The sequence below is a fragment of the Amblyomma americanum genome, chromosome 1 (genome assembly GCF_052857255.1).
Source record: "Amblyomma americanum isolate KBUSLIRL-KWMA chromosome 1, ASM5285725v1, whole genome shotgun sequence".
NCBI lineage: Eukaryota > Metazoa > Arthropoda > Arachnida > Ixodida > Ixodidae > Amblyomma > Amblyomma americanum.
Genome location: NC_135497.1, coordinates 177,726,101 through 177,735,284, shown reverse-complemented (window position 1 = coordinate 177,735,284; position 9,184 = coordinate 177,726,101).

Sequence of the window (9,184 nt, the reverse complement as noted above, 5' to 3'; positions counted from 1 at the left end):
GCTGCAAGCAACTTGAGTGGGATTGCTTTCGGGCCTGCCGCCGTGGACCGCACGGAGACGACCAGAACGAAGGGTTTTAAGCACAACCGGACCCCCTTTCCATAGTGTCGGCACGAGACGAACGCCGTCGCCGCCGCCGCCGCGGGGAGACGGGCGTTATCTTCCCCAATTGCCGTGGCCGTTCCAGGGAGGCCTCGTTTCGGCGGGCCTGGCCCCGTGGCAAGACGGCGGGCATCATCAATCAACCCTCCCGAGCACATCCCAGGACAAGGGACCACTTTCCCGGCCTTTTAGTGACCTCGCGTTCCGGCCTTGAGGGGCGAGTGTCATTTGATGGAGAACGGAGGCCGGTGACCCGCGGGAACCGACAGCGGGCCAGAGCGCGCCTTAGCACAGCCGACGCTATGCGCTACCTCGACGACAACCTTCTTTTCCTCGGACTCAACACGTGAGGGGGGCGAGACCATAAGTGCGGTGGTGTGTTTGTGCGCCCAAGTGAAAGCCCTAGCCCCCCCCCCCCCCCCACTCCGGCGTGGGCGTCCTCACCCTAGGGAGTGTGGGGATAAGAGGATATAAAAATCGACAAGGAGTACCGAAGAAGGACGCTCAGGACGACATCGTTCGCCAAGGGGGCCTTCAGCGCCGAAGCCCGACGGCGTGCAGCTTCTGCCAGCAACCGTTCGAGCTCAACTCCGGAGCCCCTCCATCGTCCCCATGAAGTCGTCGGCACGTAAGCTCGGACGCCCCAGCCTCTGATGTATAATCATAATCATGTATAGTTATTGAATATATCTGTTTGTTTAAACTGAGCCATACGGTGTCTCTTTGCCTCTCCGTCCCGTGTGGACCTGCGCATTATGGGGGGTCATCACACTGGTGTCAGAAGTGGGGTCTCAAGAGCAAATGTCCTCTGAATGCTGCGACATTCATGACTTCAAAATTGTAATCAAAAGAGAATCACGGGACTGATTGTGGGACTTTTACCCCCATTTCAGAGGCTTAAGGCACCGGAGGGCTTGAGTGAAAAAAAAAATGTCTGTATCTGAGGGAGCTCCCACTTCACAGCCGTCGCTCGGAGCAAGCATGCTGGCATTAGGAAGCGTCATTCCGACGTTTACAGGAGATAAGACAGGGGTTCCAATCTGCGATTTCTTTTCCATGCTAGAAGAGATTGGGAAAATGGGGGGATGGTCCGATGCTCAAATGCTGGGAATGGCGAGGTGTAAGATGGCAGGAGCTGCTCATGATTTTGCATGGCGAGACGAAAAAGTAAAATCCACAAAATCATTTGCGGAATTTAAGAAGCTCGCGTTTGAGCATTTCGACACTGAACCACGTCACGTGCGGGTACAGAGGTTCCGTGACACCGAACAGATGGTAGGGGAGGACGTGCGAACATTTGCGTCGCGGCTTCAGCGCCTAGCACGCGCGATACGTTAAGCAGGGAGGAGGAAGGGGACCAGCTAAGGAAGAAATACGCGGAGGATCTACTTAAAGAAGAAATGACCGCTTTGTTCGTGGCTGGTCTGCAAGACCCCGTGCGCCGATTCGTGCTCTCGCGCAAGCCGAGCAATTTCGACCAAGCCGTGGCGGCCGCATTGGATGAGGAACGAAATGAGGCGTTAACGACAGCCGCAGCGAGAGTACGCGTCCTAGAGAGAGCGGTGCTCAACCCTGAGGTTGCTCTCTTGACAAAGCGGTTAGATCGCTTAGAACAGCTGCTATCTCAGCAGGTGGAACGCCAGGTTGAAGCGCGCGCTCAACAGCGCCCATTCGCGGGAAACCGGAGACCGCCACAAAGCTACAGGCGCGGTATGCGAGATTTTGAAGAAATCGTATGCTTCGCTTGCCAGGGTCGCGGACACATCGCCAGGTTCTGTCAAAACGTGCGCCGTGGGGAGCCACAAAGAGAAGCAGGCGAGACACGCCCTAAGCAAGCCTACAGCGGGGCTCCAGATACCGAGACAAAAAACTAGATAGTCCTCCCCATCCTGAGGAGCATGGGGAGGGAGCAGTGGATGATGAGGTGGTGGTAGTTTGTGTGGCCGACGAGGCATGCCCTGTTGTGCGTTGCAAGTTAAATGGTTGTTGCATGGAATTGTTGATAGATACGGGGTCAAAGGTGACATTGCTTAAGGAGAGCAGTTTTAACACGCTTCGAAGGAAGGGGGACCGCGAGGTGTTGGAAGCGTCTGGTGGTATGGCAACCAAATTTGTAGGCATAACGGGGGATCCTCTTGGCATAAGTGGACTCTACCGGTTACACTTCTCTCTCGGCGGAATTGCATTGGAGCACCCCTGCTACGTATGCCCGGACACGGTGTCTCTGCCAAACGGAGTGCCAGGTATATTAGGGCACAATTTTTTGAGAAAAGGGAAGGTAGTAGTCTCATTCTCTGAGGAAGAGGTTAATGCGGGCGGCTCAAAAGTTCCGTTTTTGAACAGGAGAGGGGCTGAGATTCGCATTACCGATATTGACACCCGTCAAACAGTGGGATTATTGCAGAAGGTGTATTCGCGGGTTGCCGTCAGGCTGGTCGATGAGGCAGTCGTCCTTCCTTGGTCGGAGCACATTTTGTACGCGTTTGTGCCTTCAGATGTAGAGAGCGGCGCCGTGGGAGTGCTTGAGCCGGTCGACTCTCTCAGCAATGGCCTGAAGGCACCGCGTGCCTCGTGACAGTTAATGACGCCCACAGAGTGCCCCTACGGGTGGTTAACTGTAGCCAGCAGCCACTGAGCCTTCCCAAAAACAAAACATTGGCTTTCTTCACCTCTGCGATAGAGAAACGTGAGCCCACCGATACGGTACTCGCAACTGTAGAGCATGCTAGTCCTTCGGCTGCTCCAAAAATGTCGTTCGATCTTTCTCACGTAAAATCCAGGGAGAGGGAGGCTCTGGCTAGTTTACTGAACGACTACTCGGAGGTATTCACCGCGTCCAACCTGGATTTGGGCTGCTGTGGCGTTATAAAGCACAGGATAGAAACCGGCACTTCATCGCCCATTTACCAGCGTGCGTACAGGATTCCTTACTCCCAACGTGAGGAGATGGAGCGGCAGGTGCAGGACCTGATTGATCGCGGCATTGTCGAACACTCAAAGTCACCCTGGGGAGCACCAGCACTATTGGTGGAAAAGCCAGATGGCTCGTATCGATTGGTAGTGGACTACCGCAAACTAAATGCCGTAACTCGCATCGATCCATACCCCATCCCCAATATACAGGAGACGCTTTCTCAGCTGGGCTCTGCCAGGTACTTCACAGTAGTGGACATGGCGGCGGGATTCTGGCAGATAGCAATGGATCCGGCAGATGCCGAGAAAACGGCATTCAACACGCCCTCAGGGCACTATGAATGGAAAAGAATGCCGATGGGTCTGGCACACAGCCCTGCTGTCTGGCAGAGAACCGCTGATGTTATCCTGGCAGGTCTTCTGGGGAGGCTGTGCTTCGTGTATATGGATGACATAATCATATACAGTGACAGTTTTGAGAACCATTTGCGCAATATTGAGCAGGTTTTGGTGCGACTAAGAGGAGCGGGTCTCAAGCTGAAGCCCTCTAAGTGCCAATTCCTCAAAAACGAGGTGAAATACCTCGGGCACGTTGTTTCAGCTGACGGCGTGCGACCGGACCCTGAGAAACTAAGGTGTGTCTCGGATTTTCCATCCCCGACTAGCGTCCGCCTGGTCTGGAAGTTTCTCGGCCTGATCGGTTACTACCGAAGGCACATAGAGGAGTTCGCCAAGCTCGCTAAGCAGCTCACCGCCTTAACAGCCAAAAATGTCGCCTTTCGCTGAGACGAAAACGCGGAGGATGCTTTTGGGGCCCTGAAAAGGAAGCTAATGAGTGCACCGCTGTTGCGCCACCCGGATTTTAATTTGCCCTTCGTTATGGCCACAGATGCGTCAAAGTTCGCAGTTGGTGCCGTGCTATCTCAGGTTATCGAGGGCAAAGAACATCCCGTTGCTTTTGCTAGCTGACAGCTGAGCCCCACAGAGAAAAAGTACGGAGCTACGGAAAGGGAGTGCCTCGCCGTTGTCTGGGCAGTAAAGCACCTCATATGCTACCTTTACGGCCGCAAATTCAAGCTAGTCACAGACTGCCATCCTCTGAAATGGGTGATGAGTGTCAGGGACCCTAGCTCGCGACTCGCTAGATGGAATCTACACCTGCAGGAATACTGCTTTGAAGATGAGCACAAGTCAGGAAAGACACATCTGAATGCTGATGCACTCAGCCGCACAGATGCCGTGGCAGCTATAGATGAGTTTGTCCCCGTAGTCGACCCCGCCGAATTACGCACAGAGCAGTGCAAAGATCCTGACCTGAAGCGAATAATCGAAAGCTTAGAGGGCGCACCATCTCACCCCGAACAGCTAGGTTATTTCATTGGCAAAGACGGCACTCTGTGTCGGCGCACGAGGCCAACCAGGAAAGGGAGGCCAGAGAAAACCGCTTGGGAGAGAGTCGTCATACCTCGGTCGTGGACAGAAAGGGTTCTTCGCGCGTTTCACGATGCGCCATGCGCCGGTCATTTTGGCGTAGCGAAGACACGCAGGCGTGTGGAGCGTTAGTACTTTTGGAGTGGCATGCGACAGGATGTTAGAGACTACTGTGCGAAGTGTCATTCCTGTCTCGAAAGAAAAACACCCAAGGGCCGAAGACCAGCTCCAATTCAGCCGTTCCCTGAGGTTTCGGCTCCCTTCGAGCGGACAGGTATGGACATAATGGGCCCATTGCCCACGACCACTTCCGGAAACAAGTACATTTTAGTATTTGTCGATCATCTTTCAAAATACGCGGAAGCGGTAGCACTCCCAGATCAGAAGGCAGACACGGTTGCAAGAGCATTTGTCGAACAGATCGTGCTCCGACATGGACCCCAGAGGCAACTCTTGACAGATCGGAGAACGAACTTCGTGTCGCAGCTAATGAGGAGAGTTTGCGAGCTGCTTAAGATCGCTAAGAAGCAGACAACACCGTACCATCCGGCTTGCAACGACGCGGTTGAGCGACTGAACCAAACCGTGGCCGGGTTCCTGTCGCATTTTGTTTCGCGCGACCAGCGGGACTGGGACTTGTGGCTCCCGTATGCAATGTTTGCCTACAATTCCGCAGCACACGAGAGCACGGGCGAATCGCCATTCTTTCTTCTCTACGGCTGAGACCCGGACCAGCCTAGTGAAGTGCCAGAGGGCCCCCGTCGTGTCCCATACGCTTCACTGGACGACTATAAGGTTGAGCTAGATTCGCGCTTGCAAGTGGCGAGGGACATCGCAAAGGAGGCCTTAAAGAAAGCGGCGAAGCGCAGGAAGGAGGTGCACGATCGCAGTGCTAGAGACGCGCCGTTTGATGTGGGGGACAGCGTGTACATTGAAAACTGCCAAAGGCAGATTGGGCTAGCTCGTAAGTTCCAGACGAAGTGGAGAGGACCGTGCGAGGTTGTCGAGAAGCTTTCTCCGGTAAACTTCAGAGGCCGAGACGTGAACCGGCGCTTGATAAGGATAAACGCAAATCGCCTCAAGTCGGCACCGGTTCAGTATTCACGAAATGAGGAAAGGGAAAGCGCGGATTTTGATGGGGACAGAAGTGAAGCGGAGCGCGCAGATAGTTCGCAAGAAACGCCCTCTCCTGCATTTGTTCGGCAGGCGCCAGAGGTGACGGCCGGAATGCCACCGGATTTACTTCATGCATTGCTAGAAGAAGAAGAAGCGCGCGAGGTTGCCGCGCAGATAACGCCAGGAGAGGCTCCTGCCACGAGCCCTCGCGAGTCCCAAAGCAGACAAAGGGTCGCAGACTTACTTAGTATGACTCATGAAGGCCGATATCCGCTGCGAAATCGGAAAGCTAAGTCGGACTAATGGCGTAAACAGAGCGGAGTTGTGAACTGGTCAGAATTGTGTAATGCCGCAGCTCATCACATTGCTATATGCGTATGTGTTAAGTTATCGGAGTTGGTAGTTAAACCTTTCTGTCATTAACTAACACCTTCACAGGAGAGCATGCGGAGCGCATGCAGGACCTGCCCTACTTCCTTTCGCTATCTATATTTTTGTCTGTGCCATGATCGTGCTAGAAGTGGGAGCTCCTTTGTAACTGTGGTAAATTTATTTCGTCCAGTGTGGACTAGAAAGGAGAGGCTTGGGTGCTGAGTTTCATGTTTATCTGTAAAAGAAGATCAGTGCTGCCCCTGGAGACGCCAGTTATGTCAGCTGAGGCATATGGTGTTGTGCAGTGGTGTTGAGTGCAGGGAAAAGTGTTTTGTCGGACGCACTGTGCGAGGCGATTCAGAAAGACAAGGGGAGCTGCATGGACTCAAATGTTCGGAGAACATTCTTCTGGAGGGTGAGCGACTGTGACGTTCCTTGTGTGTGCTACGAGGGTCCGCGTTCGACGGCGCGGTGTAGACGGAGCCCCCAGTGGCGGCGAAAGCACTCAAGGGAAAACAATTGAGCTGGAAGAGAGGAGAACGGCGACAGCCGGTCTCGTTTTGGAAGCAGCCAGCAGACATGTTTCTACTGTATATGGCTGCAAGCAACTTGAGTGGGATTGCTTTCGGGTTGCCGCCATGGACCGCACGGAGACGACTAGAACGAAGGGTTTTAAGCACAACCGGACCCCCTTTCCATAGTGTCGGCACGAGACGAACGCCGTCGCCGCCGCCGCCGCGGGGAGACGGGCGTTATCTTCCCCAATTGCCGTGGCCGTTCCAGGGAGGCCTCGTTTCGGCGGGCCTGGCCCCGTGGCAAGACGGCGGGCATCATCAATCAACCCTCCCGAGCACATCCCAGTACAAGGGACCACTTTCCCGGCCTTTTAGTGACCTCGCGTTCCGGCCTTGAGGGGCGAGTGTCATTTGATGGAGAATGGAGGCCGGTGACCCGCGGGAACCGACAGCGGGCCAGAGCGCGCCTTGCCACAGCCGACGCTATGCGCTACCTCGACGACAACCTTCTTTCCCTCGGACTCAACACGTGAGGGGGGCGAGACCATAAGTGCGGTGGTGTGTTTGTGCGCCCAAGTGAAAGCCCTAGCCCCCCCCCCCCCCACTCCGGCGTGGGCGTCCTCACCCTAGGGAGTGTGGGGATAAGAGGATATAAAAATCGACAAGGAGTACCGAAGAAGGACGCTCAGGACGACATCGTTCGCCAAGGGGGCCTTCAGCGCCGAAGCCCGACGGCGTGCAGCTTCTGCCAGCAACCGTTCGAGCTCAACTCCGGAGCCCCTCCATCGTACCCATGAAGTCGTCGGCACGTAAGCTCGGACGCCCCAGCCTCTGATGTATAATCATAATCATGTGTAATTATTGAATATATCTGTTTGTTTAAACTGAGCCATACGGTGTCTCTTTGCCTCTCCGTCCCGTGTGGACCTGTGCATTATGGGGGGTCATCACAATACGCATCCATGTTTTTAGACACCTCTGCACCTTAGTAACAAGAAAAAAGCAGTTTTGTGTCAAGGACGTAATCTCAATAATGAATGAATGGATGAAAAAAACTTAAGCTGTGACCAGTTTGAAGTGTTCTTGACCATTACGGATCACTGGGAGCCGTGGTCGATCGTTGGTCAAGGATGCCGCACTTGAATTCTGTCATCGTGGCTCGGCGTACGAGAAATCGTTGCGCTTCCTCATCCTGGATGGTCAGCAAGCGCTCTCACTGCGTCACACTCGGGTGGTCTTTGCTAGGCTCTAAGTCTTCCTATATTAAATTAGCTAGTACGTAACGAATCGCGCAGCTGCGGCTTCTTCTGGGGCCAATACTAATTGTTTTGCTTAGGCTGCTTCGATCCTGTAGGTCTTTTTGGCGTGCTTGTTGCTCCACGAGGTCACATGAAGGAAACAGAGCAAAGTAAGAAATGGTGACAAGAAAACGCAACCGTAGGACCAACAACTCTCATTTCTTTCGGACAAGCAACGTTTCAAAGTCACACAAAAAAGAAATAAAGGAGCGCCGGTCGGGCCACTATCAGCCGATCAAGAGCATGAGGGGTAACTTTAACGTGCCAGATGGCGTATGAAAACGAAGTTAAAACCTGTGAGCGAAGATAAAACTGACATTCATGCCTAAAAAAGAGAGAGAAACAAGAAACAATGGTGCATAATGTTATATACAGTAGCGGTGATGGAAGGGAATGAACGATTGAAGTGTCAACAACGGCGAAAGTGGTCATCCAGCTAAGCAAGTTACTTTTTGTGCAGTGCGATATCCAGGGTACTCACACAATCTTGATCTATCTTGTGAATGCACAGCGGCTCGTATATCTCACGTGTGCGCTTTTTTTTGTAAGCTCTTGTCATGCTCCCCGCGTCCAAGAAAGAATCAGTCATCGTACGACGAAAAATGCACAGCCACAACTCCGGATTGCAGTCCGGAAGTCATTTTTATGTTCTAAAAACTGCTCGTTTATGTAGCGGCTATGTCTGCCCCACGTAGCATCTGCTCTGACCTTACGGCAGAGCTGTGCACGTTTGTTCGTTGCCGAGAACACCAGACGCGGTAGCAGCCCGACTGGCGCACTTTATTTGTACCTATAATTGCGCTTTGGGGGGGGGATTTCCTAGTCTCACCTGACCTACACACGAAAGTGCACAAACCATTCAATTTTTCCTGGCAGTTGATGGCATGGTATGGCGTGGTATGATTTGATTTATGGGTGTTTAAACTCCCAAAGCGACTCAGGCTATGAGGGACGCCGTAATGAACTCCGGAAATTTCGACCACCTGGGATTCTTTAACGTGCACTGACATCGCACAGTACACGGGCATCTGGAATGTCGCCTTCATCGAAATTCGGCCGACGCGGCCGGGATCTAGCCCTGTCGTTCGGGCGAGCAGCCGAGCGCCATAACCGCTCAGCCACCGCGGCGGTCCGGTGTGGTATGTTATGGAATGGTTTGGTATTGTATTTTATGTAGGGTTTAACGTAATAAAGCTGCACATGGTGGCAATGAGCGACACTGTAGAAGAGGGCTAACAGTTTAAATCCCTGCTATTCCGCACCCCTTCCCCTTAACCGCACGATAAAATGACCTATCATAACTTATAGAGGATATGCCTTGGAGACGTGTCAGTGAACGCTGATACACGGGCAAAACCAACCTCTTTTGAGAACGAAGGCCACCCAAGTAGGATGGTGTAAGAAATTACGCGAATGAATTAGATTCGAAATGTATTT